Genomic DNA, 18196 nt, shown 5'->3' on the forward strand with positions numbered 1-18196 from the left:
GTTTTCCAGGCTGAGGATCTGAATCATTGACCCGTTTTCCACACTTGCTGTTAATTTAATGAGTGATTAAATCACTGTGCAGCTCCTGATAGGAAAAACAGTGCTCTCAGCAGCTTTGCCCTTGCCAGTGGCCACCTGGAAGCAGCCCATGGACACTCAGCTGGGAGCTGTGGGAGCTGTGGGAGCTGTGGGCTGTCCCACTGGAGCTCCTGGTGGTGAACTGAGCCTTGGCTGCACTGTGGGGAACTGTGGGGATGGCAATGTCACCATGAGCATCCCACCTGGGATGGAGCTTCTGCTGGTCAGTCCATCATTCAGGGTGCCATGGTGTGCTTCTTCAGCTGGGGGACAGCTGACTTTCTTTCCAGGGGCTGTGTTTTGGGTTTGTGCTGAACACAGGGTGGATAACACAGCGAGGTTTCTGTTATTGCTGAGCAGGGTTTGCACAGGGCCAAGGCCTTTCCTGCCCGTCGTGCGGCCACCCTGGAGAGGAACGGGGGGTATGTGGGAGTCTGGGAGGAGACACAGCTGGAACAGGTGACCCCAGCTGACCAAAGGGAGATTCCAGGCCAGGTGACATCATGCTCAGTACAGAAAGTGGGGGGAAGGAGAAGGAAGGAGAGGTCTGGAGTGATGGTGTTGCTCTTCCCAAGAAACCACTGAGCGTGATGGGGCCCTGGAAGTGCTGAGCACCTCCCTGCCCATGGGAAGAAGGGAATGAATTCCTTGGTTTTGTTTGCTTGTCTGTGCAACTTTTGCTTTCTCTATTAAACTGCCCTTACCTCGACCCATGAGTTTTCCAGCTTTTACCCTCCCAGTTCTCTCCCTGATCCCACTGGTGGGGGAGTGAGGGGTGCTGGGGCTGGGCTGGGGTGAAACCACCACACCCAGCCCGTGGGTTTGGTGACAGAGGGACAGGGATGGGGTTTGAAGGATAAGTTCCCATCGTGGCACGCTCAGGGAAGGGCACAGTTTGGGCTGGCAGGTGCCTGCTGGCATGAGGGCACTGGCTGTACCATTCAGGAGACACACTCATTATGTCACCGTGGAAGCCTTCGGGCACACGTTTCTGCTGAATGTTTGCAAACAGCTTGCTGGGCAAACCTTCCAGGGCTGTTCTGCAAAAGGCCACAGCAGCACCTTTTAAGACTCCACAGTTTTAACAAATTACACACAGTTACTCTGCCTGTGTGTAAGAAACAAGCAATCAAGCATGCTAACGAGCAGCAACATTAATTACTGCCGATTCCCCCAGTTGCTTCCAACCTCTGGTCACAGCTGCAAAACCAGCTCCCATTGTGCAACAACTGCATTTAGAGGCCCAGAACATCCCTGTCCTTTGGTTTGCTGTGTAAAATGGGATGACAATGTGTGGCTCCACGGGGACATTGTAAAGCTTAACTAATTAACCTGCAAGTGCTGTGAGATCCTCAGCTGCAGAGCTGTGTGAGTGTGAAGTGCTGCTGACAATGCTTCAGCTTGGGGGTTGGGTTTTTTACGTGGTGCTTTATAAAGGAGCCTGGTCTTGTGGAAACACAGAATGGTTTGGGCTGGATCTTAAAGCTCACCTTGTCCCACCCCCTGCCATGGGCAGGGACACCTTCCACTAGCCCAGGTTGCTCCAAGCCCCGTCCAACCTGGCCTTGGACACTTCCAGGGATCCAGGGGCAGCCACAGCTTCTCTGGGCAACCTGTGCCAGGGCCTCCCCACCCTCACAGGGAAGAATTAACATAGTGAAGATAATTAACATAGTTCCCTCTGAAGGTCCAATGCTGAAAACATCTCCTTAGCTCCAGCTGCTGAATTTCAACACTGAAACCACAAATAAAACCCAGAAGAAATGGAGCTCAGACTGGCCAGGAGGAATGTTTCCTCTCCTGCTGCCAGTTATTGGGCAATATTACACTGCAGTGTGTTGGTAGAATTAAATATCTATTTGAACTTTGCTTCTCGTGTACTTATGGGTGACGTATTAATTTTAATATTATTTATTCTCTAACTTTCAATAATTCATTGAGATGTGTTCATATCAGTAATTAAAACATGTAAAGGAAGAAACAGAGCTCACATAAATTATTCCATGTCATTCATTATTTATTTGACCATTTATAGCTGTGCAAAATTTACTGAGAAAATATGTACATTAATTAGCGTGTACATTACAATTTCATTAGTGCACTTTTTCAACAAGTAAAGATACTCAGATTTGGGTGTGTGAGCAGCTAGAAAGGTCTTGCTTGTGCCTTTTAAATTATTTACATTTAACAAGGAGGTCTGTGATTTGAGATCCAGGAGGAGCTGCCTGTGGGAAGCCTGTCTGCAGGCTTGCACATCCAATGGTTTTATCCAAAGCTGCCAAGATTCCTGAGCCAAACTGAGGGACAGGTGTTTGGCTGTTGTTGTACAACCACTGATGTTTGAGCTGGAGCAAGGAACAGGAGAAAAACCGATATTTAAGACCTTTTGCTTTAATTTCCTATAGTTGAGGGGGGTGCAGTTGGCACCGTGGGCCCATTGCACTTGCTTGGCTGATGCATCCTGGGGGATGGGGCTCAGGACCATCAGAGGGGTCCTGAGGGCATCACAGACTCCTTTTACCAGCCCCATAGACTTCTGTAAAGTCACTCCTGTTCCAACAGTGTCTCTGAAAAAGGTCCTGTGATCAGTGCTCAAACAATGAGGAATTTCTTTGTGCCAAGTGGATTGAAATAAAAGAACCCAACCAAACAACCCACAAATTCTTTTGTAGTCTGGAAGGGAAGAAAAAGATTTTTAATCAGTGCCATAAAACGGATGCCTGCTCCCCTTCATTTCCATCATCAACAATTCCACTGGAGGATGCACCAGGAAATTTCCACATGAGTGAACTCCACCCAGTGCAGAAAGGCTTAGATCCACCTCTGCAATTTAATGGTTCAGCTCACACATGAAAGCTGTTATTTGGGGGTTTAATTATTAAGCACAAGTTAAATTTCAGCTCTTGCAACAATGAGCTCCCTCCCCCTGCAGATTCCAGCTGGGGGCTTCCCTGCTGGAGAAGGCTGGAGAGGATTTTGGTGTGTCCACTTGAAATGCGTGACCCACGGGGGCCTCACTGCTGTGAACACGTTCAGAAAACACTGTGTCTTGGATAATGAACTATTCAGGAGGCCAAATTAATGTTGGGAATCCCATTTGTACACTTTTCTGGTTGTGGATTACACACGGTGAAATTTGGCTGTCATCTTTCTCGTGGTGAGCTGCTGGTAAAGAAGCCTGTGGAGTTCCTGGTTACAGCTGTTGCTGGAATTAAAGGAATGTGATTCTCCTTCCCCCAGCAGGAGCTTTGTCTGACCATGGCAGATGAGGGTGCTCTGTGTGGACAAGACTCGTGCAGGTTGGTCACCAGCAGGCAGGTGAAGGAAGGCTTGTGAGAACAAAGACCCTTCCAAAACTCTCTCTGTCTTTCCAACCAACACCAATCCCACAGATATGCTTGTGAGCTTTCACAGTTTTTGAGTTACCAGCCACGAAACACTTTGGGGTATTTTGGGTCTGGCCATGGGAGCACTCAGGGTGGAGCAGATGAAAGGGAGACCCAGCTTTTGGGAAGCAGAGGAGGAGAAACCAACCATCTGCTTCCTGGAAGGTCAGCAGTGAGGCCTTCAGAGGAAAGATGCCTGATCTCCTCCTGCTCTTCCTGAGACTGGCCAGGAGCCATGGGGCTCTGGGGCATCCTTCCCTGGGCTGCCTGGGCTTGGGAACTCCCTGGGGAAGGCAAACACTAGAACCCATGTAGCCTTCCCCAAACACCGTGTTCAGGGGGCTTAGGAGCTTATTTCCCAATACAGACCAAGGCAGGGCTGCACTTTGGGCATTTGTTTGTTTTGTCTTTACAGCTCAGCTGCCAAGAAGCAAAAACTAAATTGGTTTGTATCGACACAAAATGTGTTTCTTCTCTGTGCAGGGAAACTCTGAACGAATTCCTGTTTCACTCAACCATCTGCTTGTGCCTGATACCACGTGGAGCCAAAGGTGAGAGTCACCAGGCTGCCAAGAAGGGGCTCTCCTCTTCCTCCTTGTCTTCTTCATCATCCTCACAGGTAACTGGAAGGTTGAGGCACTTCCCTGGGGCAGGGACACCCAGGCTCACCTCTTCTTTCCCGGATGCTGTGCCAGGGGGTCAGTGGTAGATGCTCCGTGGATGAGGCTGTTACACCTCACTGTGTCCCACTGGGATGTCTGAACTGGAAAAAAATGCCACTCCCCACTTCCCTCACCTAATAACGTTGCTGACCTTGGAGAGATGCATCCCAGAGGATCCTGTTGCTTCCTGGCACGTGGTGGAGGGGATGGAAGTACTCTCAAGAAAAGAGGAAATGAAGCCAAGTCCGCCTCACCCGTGTCCGCAGAGCAAAACTTTGGATGACATTATTCTGTGTATTCCCAAGTTCATGTCCGGAGTTGAGGCTGGGTTTGAAAAATGTGTATTTGCTTTTTTATAGAGGAGCATTTATTTTTCACAGCAGAGGGGCTCTCTCGAGTCTCCTGCTTCAGACAGAGTTTGAAAAATATGGTCCTTGTCTTTCCAAAATGTTCCGAGGAGCCACTGCAAGGTTTCAGATGAGGGCCATGATTATGCTCTGAGGGATGGCATGGGGAAGGATGCTGCTCAGTCCTTCTCTGTTCTTTTTACTGGAGCTGGCATGAAAATGGATTATTCTAAACCATCCCTCTGTCTTGCTGTCCCATTTGTCAGGTTCCTGCAGTCACATTCCCTGCTTGATGTTTTCATAAACTGTGCTCCTTTTCCTTGGGTTCTGGTGATTAATTGTAATGACAAGTGGAAATATTCCAAAATAAATCTATTTTCATGGCCCTCTGCGAAGTCCACTCTGAGAACCTTCTGCAGATTTAACAGTTTGGAAAGAAGTGGGGAAGCACAAGATGTGCATCAGAGCAGCAGTCCCTCAGTGTCCCTCAGCGCTGCAGCTGGTTTGGTAGGGACTAAGGAGCAAATAATTATAATTCTGCCAAGGAAATGAAAGGAAAATAGGCAGGAATCACAGAATCATAGGAATGTTTAGGTGGGGAAAGACTTCTGAGTCCAACCATTAACCCAGCACTGCCAAGCCCACCACTAACCCATGGACAGGCAGATGCCAACAGCAACTCAGAACTGCTTTGGGTTATCATTTCCAGTGACTTCCCCACATTCCTGTTTTCTTTATAAAGTGCTTCCAGTACTAAGACTGTTCTTTTCTCTGGAAATGAGCCTTCCCAGCCCTGAAACTGCCTCTCCACTGCAGACAGCCCAGTGATTATAGATGTGTGATTATACAGCCCATCCCTTTGCCTTGGCCACCCTGGATGCTGCACAGGTGAACCTGTGGCCCCTTGGTTTGGGTTTCTGTGTCCAGGAGAAGCTCTGCCTGCATCCCTGCACGCTGCATCTGATGATCTTAAGAGTCTTTTCCAACCTAAATGAGCTGCAAAAGATGAAATGAACTCCAGTGATCCCTTTTTCCTGCAGGAAGATACAGGTGGGCACGTCCTTCTGCTGAAATGCCCTTCAGCCCAGCACCTGAAACTGAGCTGGGATGAGCTTTATTTTCTCCCTGTAAGTAAAAGATAGGATGAAACTAGGACAAAACAACAAAGAGGGAGTGACAAAGAGGGAGAATCTAGATTTGAATTGACAGAAACCCCAGGAACTGGTGTGCAGCCTGGTAAATATTGGAATGACATTACCTGAGTTTCAAAAAAATTGACAAATTGTTAGGCTGAATTTCTATCTGGAGTGGAACTGGGGAGCAAACACCATGGAGATATCATTATTTCTTTTAATCATTTTCTTTGGCAACAGAATCAGAAGGAAACAGCTCCAGAGTGACTCTTATTATATTTTCCCTCCCTCTGCCATTTCTTTCTGATTCTCTCCATTGTTCCCAGCTCTGTCAAGACTGTGACAAACTTAATTACCAGCAAACAGTAGGAATCCCAGATGACATATCACTGTGGGTTTTTTTTTATTTCTTCTAACTTCATGAAAGCTTTCCAGTCTTTAATGTAGAGTGAATAAGGACAGGGAGCAGATGGTGCTGGTGTCCGACATCAGCAGCATCTGAGCCCTTGTTTCCTTGAGATCTTCAGTGTCAAAAAGCCAAAGAAACCTCTGGGAGTGAGGAGAATCAGGGCTGGAAATTCAGAGGATGGCACTGTGCATGGACAGGGACAGATCTGCAGAGTATCCCTGCTGCCATTTGGGGGTGTTGCCTTCCAACCTTTTCTCTAAAATCCGGACTAATTGCACTAATTGCAGGAGTGCTCACAGAGCTCAGAGATGACCCACGTTTCTGGCTCCTGCACACGTAAAGCTGATGCTTGGTTGGCCACAGAGCAAGAGATGGGTGAAATGTTGCCATGAACAGGTTGTTTGCCCTGAAATCCTGTTTCTGGGGGTGTGAAACAGCTCAGGGTGAGGCTCAGTGGATAGGTTTTGAGCAAGAAAAAAGAATGAAAAGAAAAATGCCATAAAATACTTGGAGCATTTCTGAGCGAGGCTTCAGCCTTTGATCTTTTCAAGGGGAATTTTGTTGTCTTGCTCTCTCAGAGACTTTTTTTGCTTTAGGTGTTTGTGAGCACTGAGATAAAAAGGTGCTTTTCAGAGCCCATACTGGTTTCCAAGTTCAGGCAAGCTTGTGGCAACCCAGGTTTTGGGGGCCTGTGCTCCCCTTTCTGCAGGAGCAGGGAGCCCTTGCCTTCACCCTGCCATCCCACTGATTTTAACCAGCCACAGATCATTCTGCCCTGGCTGTGTTGTGCATCACTGACACTTCCCAGAGCTTTGTCCAAAACAGCCTTTCATTTTCTTCCTTTTACCTGTAAAAACAAAGCTAAAGGTGGAGCTCAAATAAGCACCAATGACTTCGGGGGGGGGGTGACATTCATTTGGGTTTCCCGTCTATTCACAAAGAGCCCATTGAACAAAGAACACAATGAACCTGGGAGCCATGACCAGCCTGTAGTTGGGAGCCCAGAGATGTGTTGCCTGCAGTGATCTTCCATTTGGAAGTGCTGGAATGGTGCTGCCAGTGTGTGTCCCAATGCCCCAGCACGTGCTCTCCACTCTCTGACAAGATGCAGAATGAAGCAAAACTCAGTTTTCCTGCATTGCACCAGCATTTCTGGAGGCTGTTCCACAGCAGCTGGAGCTGTGGAAAGCTTTCCAGGGAGGACATGTGCCCTTGCACAGTGCTGGGGGTAGGTTGGGAGTGTTCCCATGGGATCAGCTGCACATCAGGGCTTGGAATCACAAAGCTGAGCTGCTGGTACCCTGTGATGTCCCACCTGAAATGCAGGAGAGGAGCAATGGGCAGTCACAGAGTGGGGTTGGATTTATGGGTAATTGGCTTGTTTTCCTGCCTGCAAAGTGGTTTTAGATTAATGAAGTTCCATGTGAAAATTTTCACTCTTCTCCTCCCATTTGGAAGCTGTTCCTTTGCAGGAGAGGGCTCTTGTAAATGAAGTGATGCACGTCCATGTGTGCCCTGCCATGGTAGCACTATATTATTATTATTATTATTATTATTATTATTATTATTATTATTATTATTATTATTATTATTATTATTATTATTATTATTATTATTATTATTATTCAGTCCAGGTAAACCACTGCTGTGCAGGAAATGTCAAGATTTTCCATACACACACTGTTTTCCCCTATGCTCCCTCTCTTGGGAAAGCACTTGAATTGTGCCACGAGCCATTCTACCACTGCAGGGGCTTTGCAAACACACCAAACACTGGAGGATTTGTACAAAAAAAGCAACAAACCCTCCCTAACCCCCCTCTGAAAAACTGCACTCCCTCCTGCAGTATTTTCCCCAAGCTGAATATCTCCATGGCTCCTGACTTGCAGAGCAGGTTCAGCTTGGAAACTTCTGGGCCAGCTTTCTTTCTCCTCCAAGGAAATCTGTTTTCTGCCAATATTTGTTTTCCTGGGCACTGCTGGAGCTCAGAGCAGGGCTGGGGCCTCGTGCCAGCTGAGCTTCAGTGAATCATTGCTCTGGGCATGACGTGGCAGAGCTGGGACCAGGAGACCATGGGCAGGTTTGGCTTTGGGCTGTTCACCTCAGGAGTCTCTCATCTGAACCCAAACTATTAAAATCAGTTGAATTTTAATCCTTGGGCTCCTGGTTCATCTGAGGGTGAGGACTCAGCAGGACTTAGGGTGTGTTTCACTGCCCATTAGTCTGGACACTGGAATATATAAATTTATAAATTTATAAACCTAAATTGTGTGGAAGTTTGGCACAGCTGGGGCGTGGGCCAAACCTCCAGGCTTCATAAAACAAACCCCATTTTGCTACTTCTAATTAAAGAAAGGCAGCAGATGTGCAAAAGAACCTGAATTTAAAATTCTCTCCTGAGCAAACAAATTATGATTTTATAAAATCCTTTCTTTTTTCTTTCATTTTCCTCCATCTAAAGAGAATGGGAAGGTCACAGGAAGAGGTGGTGGAAACCTCTCTTCCCCTGGGCTTGTTGAGTGAAGCATTTATTCTTGCTTTGGGATTTGTGGTCACAGGGAGGGCCAGGCCAGGCTTGCCTGAGAGAAGAGACCATTTGCAAGTGGCATCTTCCAGTAGAATTCCCAAGTGTTACACATTCCTGTCATTTCTTCCTTTGTTCCATCCCCCACAGCTGAGTTATAAGGTTCTTAAGTCAGGCTCTTAAATGAGAAAGTAAGGAGTGGATTGAGGCTGTGCCTGATCAATAGCAAGTGTTACCAGGGGCAGTGATTCTTGGGAACGTGGAGGAAAGGACTCCAGGATGTTCCTGCTCCTTGGGGAACAATTTCTCCGTGGCTGGCCTGGTTCTCTTACACAGAAAACACAGTCCTTTTAAAAGGTTGTATTGCTACTCAGCTTTTCCTTTGGGAGCCCTTGAACACAGAGGTGAGAATGGTTTAAAATGAGCAGCTCTTGAGCCAAGGGGGCTCTGGAGAGGTGGTGGTGAGGGATGGCTTTGCTAATTCCTTCCGAGGGGAAGTTCAGTATTTTGGAAAAAAACCACAATATTGCAATGCCTTTCCTGGCTGAAATGACTGTAACAAGGGGCAGCTCTTTTTGCTTTGCTGCTCCAGAGTCAGCACATGCAATTCCTGTCCTTCCAGGGCTTTTCCCAGTCTGTCACCTCCCCTGTCAGCTCTCCCTGCCCCTCTCACTCACTGCTGGGATGTGATGCTGTCCCCAGCTTGGCACCTCAGCCTGGCTGGGATGTTCCCAAGCCCCCTTCTATCAATCCTGACTAGTTTTATTAGCAATATCTCATAGTTTTCTGACATTTCCCTTGTTTTCTGCCTGCCCTGCCCTGCCTGGGAGGTTTTTGCATCAGTCCTGCTGTATCTTGTGCATCACAGCACACCAAGGCCCTGACTCTCAGGCAGACGTCAGTGCTGTAAATACAGACTTCACCAATTAAATTGTGCAGCAGAAGTGACTCCTGAGAGCCCCTCCATGAATCCTGGGTTGCTCTCCCCACCCTCAGCACGGTGGCAGGAGGAAAAGACACAGCCAAGACAAAGAGGGTTGTAAGGAATGGAAGGAACAAGCAGAGCATGAGAAATGTAAACAGGAGCAGCTGAGCACGATCCACCCCAGCCCTCCTCAGCAGCTGGGGGAGTTTTCCTGAACTGCTCCTTAATATTTCACATCACTGCTCAGTGGCTCTATTATTTTACTCAGTTTCACGCTATTTCTGAATTCTTGTGGGAATACAGGGAAGAGATCCATCCCTACCCAGACCTAAATATACCATATATCACCTTCCACCAACAGCCAGAATCTGCTGGAAGTCACTCCATCTCTTCTGCTTTTGGACAAGGCTCTGAGGGACAGGGTGGGATTGTTGGGGTGTCTGTGCAGGGCCAGAGGTTGGAGTGGATGATTCTTGGGGGTCCCTTCCAGCTCAGGATATTCTGTGATTCCATAAGAAGAAATCCACTTTATGAAGCAATTTGTTTATGTTCCCAATCTGGCTTGGCTGGATCCACATCTTGCTGCTGTTCCCTGAATGTCTCTCTTATTTTTCTTTCTATTCTCTTTCAATTACAAGAAACCTGTAAGATTAATAAGGAGCTGCTTTCCCCCTTCCAATGGTATTTTTTTCTATCTTTTATTAGACTGTCAAACCAGCATAAAGTCCATGATGTTTCTTCTGCTTTCTTCCATGTCAACAGTACTTAAAGAAAAGACATCAGTTGGAAATTAAAGGAATTTCGTTATAAAACTCATAGGAAAGCACCAACAGGAAAGATCAAATAAAGCAGAGAACAAAGAGGCCAGAAATAAAACTGTCTGACAAACATTAGAATCGATATTAAAAGGGGAGAAAAGAAGTACAAAAGCCTCAAAAAGCCCCACACAAACTGTGTAAAAAGCAATGCCTGACTTCTGAAATGAAAAATGCAAGGAACATAACAAATGATTTCAGATCTCATCCTATCAGAAAGAAATCTGATTTCAAAAAAAAAAAAAAAAAAAGCCAGCAGCTATGGAGACAGTTTGATAAAAGGCTGTGCAATAAAAGATTTGAAAATTGCATCCTCCAACTACTTAAGAGAATGGCAAAAGAAAGGGATACATATTAAAATACAGCAATGCTGCAACATCTAATACAAAACCTTCTGTCAGTGAAAAAAAAAAAAGGTATTTTGACAGGTGTATCAAGATTTACCACCAATCTCAGTGACCCCATCAGAGAAAAAAAAGCACTGAAAGAATAACTTTAAAATAGCTGTAAAACTGACTGGGAAGATCATGGAAGCAAACAGCTCACAATTATCTCCGTGGCTGGAAAGGGATCAAACCTTTTTTTCGGGCTATTTTTACGAGAGGCAAAGTAGGACAGTCCTGTCACACTGCTCTGGACAACGATGCAACAAAGGCTCCTGGAGAGGGGAATAAAACCCCAGCACCTCGTGGGCTGTGAGCAGAGCCACAGCACATCACCCTGGGATACAGAGATTCCTGGGAAAGTCTGTCCCAGGGAACAGCCATCCCGTGGGAGCAGGGAGAGGAGCTCCTGGCCAGGGCTCACCACTGGAGTTGGGAGCCTGCACAGATCCAGAAAGGAGATTTCCAGCAGCAGGAGGAAAAGACACCTTCTCTTCCCAGGGCAGAGCCAGACATCCTGGAGGATGCTGAGGGATGGCCATGGAACCACGGCACCATGGCCATGGTGTGGGAAATGGGGCTGCTGGAAAACCACTGTGTGTGGCTGAAGGCATCAGTCTACATTCAGGTGACCCCACAGTGGAGGCACCTATATTTCTAATGCAACATCATTAAAATTAACTCCTGCAATAAAAACAAACAAACAGAAACCCCCCAAAAATGGGAATTAAAAAGCTATTGGGAGGTGGGAAAGCAATGTGTGAATGTTACAAGCAGGTTACCTTTGATTGCATTGGTGTTATCCCCCAATATTTCTACATTTATAAGCGATTTTGACTGCCTGGTGTTGTGTAGCCATGTCAGATTGGATGTTTATTTGCAAAACCAAGCATTAAAACTGTTTTAGCCCTCAGGCCACCAGTTCTGAAATCCAAATGCAGAATAGCTGGGCCAGTCCATTGGCTGCTGTTGGCACACCAGTGATATTCCTAAAACCCTCCTGAAACTCAGCAAATAACCCTGTGTCAGAGTCAGAGCCCGAGGGCAGAGGAAATGGCTGTAATCCATTTTGACCTTGATGCCATTAAACTGCAAATTGAACCACACTGAAATTCATCTAATCTAATGGTGGCAACACATTCCAAGCACTCTGTGGAAGTTTAAAGCCTCAGGGTTTGGGGTTTGGTGGCTGGAATTCAACTGACCATGGACAACCTTCAGTCAGACCCACCCACACACTCGGTAACACCCACCCTGCAGTCTCCCTGCCAAGGACCAGGACACAGATTCTTCTCCATACCATGATGTTTCCAAACCTCAGGACTCCAAACCTCAGTACTGCATCCTCATTCTCCCAAGAAAACCCCAGGCTATGCCCTGACGAAAACAGACCTCCATTTGGGATCAGTCAGTGGGACAGTGGGGAGGCAATTTGAAGAAGGACATTAGAGGTCAAGTGATCTGCAAAAAAAAAAAAAAAAAGGATTCAAACCACCAAATTGCCCCAAACAATGATTGTTATCTCAGCCTGCAGTTACTGGGAGTCTACCTGGAAGAAGCATCTCACACTACCCAGGGACTGTGGTGGATCAATGTGAGGGACAGGACTGACCTGGGGACAGTGCTCATGGATGAAGGGAACAGGGATCTTATGGGGACTCATCATGACTTGTGCCAAGGGAATAAGCAAGACAAGACTCCAAATTTAGACAGAGAGCAGTGCAGTGGAAACTACACAGGGAGAAGATGAAAGTGCTCCAAAGAAGATCATCACACTCGAGTTCCCCACTCACCTCCACGGCAGAGCCCCAGAGCTCAGGTACAGCTTTAACAATTAAGAGATTAAATATCCACACACACAAAATTTTAATCACACGCTTTCTGACCTTTTCCTTCTCATTTGAATTATACTTTTTACTCTGTATTGTTCCCTCTGGTGAGCTGAGGCTGCTGCTCTGCCCAGCATGGGGTCCCTGGCAGGTCTTGAGTGGGATCATCTGCCAGGCAGTGGCAGGCACTTCAGACAGTTCAATGGGAAAAGAGGGGTCATACAGGACTGCAATAAATGTCTCAAAATCACATCAGTTAGCATATAGGGAAAAACTGTAATTGCTGTGGATAAATTAAACTCAAATGGATTATCTATTATTTCACACTGCAGTGTAACTGTCTCCTTTGGGTTTTTACATTGTCCCTGCACTGTAGTTCCTGCATCCATTGGCTAAATTTCAATCAGGTGTTACAGAGCACAGAAGAGGTTTCAAAGGTAATTAAATTCTTACAAAAAGTGAAAAATCAGGCAACTGAATAAGAAAAAGGTAGTGTAAGTATCCTAAGTGATGGGAGGATCATTGTGTGAGCTCAGAGTGTAGCAGACACCAGAGAACTGGGTGGAGAGTGTACAAATCCCAGATAAAGCTCAGCCAGGATCTGCAATGAGCCATGAGATGTAAACCTGCTTCATCAGTGTCTGGGGACACATGTGCTTGTGTTTCTCCTCATGCAGGCTTGGGAGAGTCCTTTCTCAGCCCCAAAATGTGGCTGGAACAGCTCTACCCCAGCCTGAAAGACCTCACAGAGCCGGAGTGAGCAGGAGGGAGGACCTGCAGAGGGGGGGGCTGTCACCCCCTCAAGTGCTCTCCAGACCACTGGAGCACCACATCTTGATGCTGGAGAGCTGTTGGCCTTACCCTGCTTTCTGCAAGAGTCTGGAGTGGTATTTTCTCTTATTCAGGACAAAAAGAGGAGATGAATGCAATCAGCATAGGAACAAGTTAGTTATTCATGATCTGTAGCTGCACACAGTCTGTGACTGCATTGAGCACTGAAGATTCACACTCTGCTCCTCTCAATGCATCTCCTTTAATACTTTTTTGAAAACAAGTGTTTCTGTGACCTTTCCCCCATCACCCCCAGTGAAAATTCAATGGGAAGTTTCAGAAGACTGGAAATTCGTGTTTCCTGGAAATGGGAATTTTTCCTGGCCTGTTTCTGGATATTTCAAATAATTCTGGCCTGGGTTGCAATTATTCTGTTAGAAATGAACTCATTATTGCCCCACCCCTGGAAGTATTCAAGGCCAGGTGGGATGGGGCCCTGAGCAACCTGTTCTAGTGGAAGGTGTCCCTGCCCATGGCAGGGGGGGGGTGGAATGAGATGGTCTTTAAGGTCCCTTCCAACCCAAACCCCTCTGTGATTCTGTGATTCAAGGGAGAAGTGTGGAAGGGGTTTGCCATTCCCCCTATACAATATTCCACCTTTAAATCCAAATTCTATCTTTAGGAAGGCAAAACTCTCACTGGTGTGTGGTTGGGTAGGAGGCACAAAGGCAGTGTGTCCTTTCTGCCCAGCTTCACCCCTGCCATCCCCAAGGATGTCGCTGGCAGGAAGGGTTTTCCTGGTGGGTTGATGCCATCACTCAGCTGTGGTTATGTACACAAGGACAATTGTCCTGAGCACAGCAATATTTGCAGGGAGCTTACTGGTCCCCTCCAGTTCAGTGGTTCAAACACTCCCCTGGAACATCAGATGTGCAAATCCCTTCCCTGCTCCAAGGGATATCTGGGAGAGATATCTATCATGTCACATCCCACCAAGCCCTGGGGAGCTTGGATCTTCAGCAGCTCTCTCAGGGACACCAGCCCACTCTGCAAACCAGGGAAACGTGCAGGTATGGGCAGGTTCCCTCATTATCCATCCCCATGTTTAATCCCAACACTTCCTCCTGGGATCCCAGGGAGCACTCAGCTGTGCTAATGAGAAGGTATCACAGCTCAGCAAGTGCCTGACTTGCTAAGGCAAACAGAGCATTGGCTGCAGATAATGCAGAAAAGGATGGCCCTGGTGTCCTTCCTATTTTTATTTTCTTTTCCAGCCAAGCTGCCTGTGCTACATGGTTCAGATTCCTTCAGCTGCACAGAAGGGCACGTGATTTATTGAAATTGGAAAGCTTGCAGGCAAAAAAAAAGGCTGTGAAATTATTTTGTATCTGACACAATCATTAGTAGCATTATTTCTTCTGGAGCTGGGAAGGACACTTATAAAACATCTAACAAGCTGCTAAGGAGATTGCCTAAAGCAGCAATTTTCAGAATGTGCTGCTGGAGCCCATTCTTTGTGCTCTGCACATATTTCAAGCTCCAGTTTCTTTCTGTGGAAAGTTCTTCAGACGATGTTTCTGAGGGGTGTTTAGGACAGTTTGCTGGGTACCCTCTTGAAATATTGGGCCTGGCTTACCTGCTGATAGCACACTATGGAGATGATTGAAAGAGGCCTGTACAGCCTAAGCAGGAGTGTTGTGGGGCAGAGGGGCACCCAGACCTCCTATTTTAAGTTGTTGAAGAGCAATAACCCCCTCTGTGCACACCAGATCCCTTTTCTGCACTGAAACCAAGCCCAGTTAGCCAGGTATCAGTCTCTGAGCTAAGGATGCAGTTGGAGGGGTTTGGATGGTCCCAACCCTGCAGTTGGGAGTTGCCCAGTGGTCCAGCCTGATTGGAAGTACTGGTCCAGCTAAAAGGGATGCTGGTGGAAGGCAGCTGGTGGCACCTATGTCATCATAGGGTTGGGTTGGAAGGGACCTTAAAGCCCATCTCGTCCTACCCCCTGCCATGGGCAGGGACACCTTCCACCAGCCCAGGGTGCTCCAAGCCCTGTCCAGCCTGGCCTTGGACACTTCCAGGGATGGGGCAACCACAGCTTCTCTGGGCAACCTGTGCCAGGGCCTCCCCACCCTCCCGGGGAGGAATTCCTTCCCAATATCCCATCTAATCCTGCCCTCTATCAGTGGGAAGCCATTCCCCCCTTGTCCTGTCACTCCAGACCCTTGTCAATAGTCTCCATCTTGTTGGCCCCTTCAGGTCCTGGAAGGCCACAATTAGGTTACCCCAAAGCCTTCTCTTCTCCAGGGTGAGCAGTCCCAGTTCTCTCAGCCTTTCCTCAGAGCAGAGCTGCTTCATCCCTCTGATCACCTTGGTGCCTCCTCTGTTCCTGCTCCAGCAGGTCCCTGTTTCACAGTCACTGTGTGTCCTTCACCCAGGTGTTGCAGAAGAGCAGGATGTGTTGGACAGCAGAGCTCAGCTCGTGCTCCTGGCAGCTCTGCTCACACCTCGAGCTGAGCTCCTGCACAAGCACATTTCCACACCAGAGACCGACTGTGCCTCCTCCTCCTGGAAGGCAGCAAATCCAAGGATTTGGCAACAAGTGCTGGCCAGATCTGCACAGAGAAACTTATTTCTCTGGCTGAGGGGCTGTGGCTTGACTTGAGCAGGAGCTGCTTTTCTCCTGGTTATCAGTAACCCCCAATTCTCATCTGGCACTTTTCATCACAAAGTATGTTGTGTAAAAAGGTCAAAATCATGATCAGCATTTTAAAGACAAAGAAGCTGCAACACAGAGTCCAACAATCTCAGAGAAAGTCATCCTGCAGACAGCTGGCAGGATGAGGACAGAGTCCCACAGTCCTCAAGTCCAGCCCAGTGCTCCAGCATCCCTATTCCCATCATTAGCACTGGGATGGCTACCTTTAATTTCTGCCAAATGACTGAGAGTGGAAGGAGCTGTCTCCATGGATACAGAATCCACAGGCTGTGCTCTGCCTTGGTGGGAGCCCTGCTCTTCCACAATAGCTCTGTGGTCTTCAAACACCAGTGCAATCATCAGCACAGAAATGGTGATTAATTTGCAGCCGGTGCCAGTGCACATCCTGTGACACATGGACAGGATAAACTGTGGGCTGGGACCCCTTGGGATGACTGAGCTGGTGGATTCACTGAATTCTCCAGCACCAACAGGACCAGGCTGACGGGACCTGATGGAGTCACCTCCTGTAAATTCTGTAAATTTTTCCTAATATCCAGTCTAAACCTCCCCGGCACAACTTGTCCCTTCAGACAGAGGTGGCTGCACGGACATCTCAGGATCCCAAGGGCCTTTCTGTCACTGCACAGAGTGACAACCAGTGTGACTCTGGTCACACAGAGCCCCACCAGGCCAAGGAGGACCTGCTCACCCCCATGTCTCTACTCCACACTGCAAATCCCCCCCGTGGGGCAGGGGTGGAATTCCCAGCCGGGCCGTGAGGAGCAGTGGAAGCCCAGAGGTGCAGGGGGATGGGGGATGTGCTGCTGGTCCAGCCCAAGCCAGAGAGTGAAAGACAGACCTTGAGGCACAAACCACAAATGCTGCTCCTTCCTCAGGGCGTTCTGGGACGAGGGATCCTCTGACATGACTTTGCTGCTGCTCCAGGGCTTGTCTGGAGGACGGTCTGTGCTCGGGGGGTTTCTTTCCAGGGAACAGGCAGAGCCATTTGCACTCTGATTGCTCTCATGTTCTCTGTTACAGTGAGAGCAAACTCTGAGGAGAGACAGGATGTCAGAACCTCCAGGTTTGCTGGATTAGCCTCCAGCACTGTGCTTGCCAGCAGCTCCATGGCCATTAAAACAGGGTTATTTTGCAGCCTCACAACCACCCAAGCTCCTCACCCAGAAAACTGCAGGAGACTGTGATCTCTGTGCAGTCAGGGCCATTCAGAAGTGCTTCTTTTTCCTTTTTCTCACACTGAGTTTACCATCAAATGTGCCTGAGAAACCGCAGATAATGACATATATTTAATGTAAAAATCAGGATCTTTGGTACTTAGTGTCTGTCATTAGAGAAACTAAATTATTTGGAATGTTCAGACTCCAGAGGCATAAGGAGATATGCAGACAACTGGTCAGAGACACACAGAACATGGTCTGAGAAGGATTGTGGCACCTCAGACAAACTCAGAAATTAAGTTCCCCTTAGATAACCCCAAATCTTATTGCTCATCAATAATCTAGGAACATGATTAACCATTAATCATTAAATACCATCAAATACTTTTACACATGCCCATAACTATTGCTGATGAAATGAAGGCACTGGTCTCCTCCTAGAGCTCATCTACCCAGGGCAAGGTGTACCTGCTTAATTACAGAGTAATTAACGAGCCACAGCAGGCCCATTTCAGCCTTATTTCACCTCTAATTGGCCTGGAGGGAGACTAGCTCCTTCCTGCTGCTTCCCAGAGCTGTCAGTCCCTGAGGGTCCCTCCTCACCCCACTCCCCAGCCACTATAAAAAGGCAGAGAGGGGGTGCTGGGCTGTGGTGGCTGGTTCTTTCTTGTTGGTTCTCTGCTCATCTCCAGCAGGTCTAAAAGGTACTGTTCTCAGATTTACAGGTGGGGTTTTCAGGGGTTAAAGCTGGAAGTGCTCTGTGAACTCCTGGCTTGTGTTTAGATATTTTTTACCTGGTTTAATCATGGAATGAGTCTTAGTCCAAGGCTGCTTGTGGTGCTGCACAAAAGGTCAGGCACAGCCTGTGCTGGTTTAGGGGGAAGAGCTGGTTCTGGTTGGGGTGTGTAAGAGCAGCAGGATGATCCTTGAGCTGTATTTTCTCCCCAGTTCTGCTGTTACCATCTCTTTTATTTGAGAGTTCCTGGAAGCCTTTGTGGGGAGGAAGGAGGTACCTCCCCTAAATATATTGATAATGAGCACTGTGGTGTCTCTGA

The 18196-nt window shown here is 47.6% G+C and overlaps 1 protein-coding gene across 1 annotated transcript in view; it reads left to right on the forward strand.

The window, feature by feature from the left end:
• Positions 1 to 18196, forward strand: part of ZNF341 (zinc finger protein 341) — a 151167-nt gene that overhangs the window by 118101 nt on the left and 14870 nt on the right. The window lies entirely within an intron of this gene.

Source organism: Pseudopipra pipra, chromosome 17 (assembly GCF_036250125.1).
Source record: "Pseudopipra pipra isolate bDixPip1 chromosome 17, bDixPip1.hap1, whole genome shotgun sequence".
In the NCBI taxonomy this organism is placed as follows: Eukaryota; Metazoa; Chordata; class Aves; order Passeriformes; family Pipridae; genus Pseudopipra; species Pseudopipra pipra.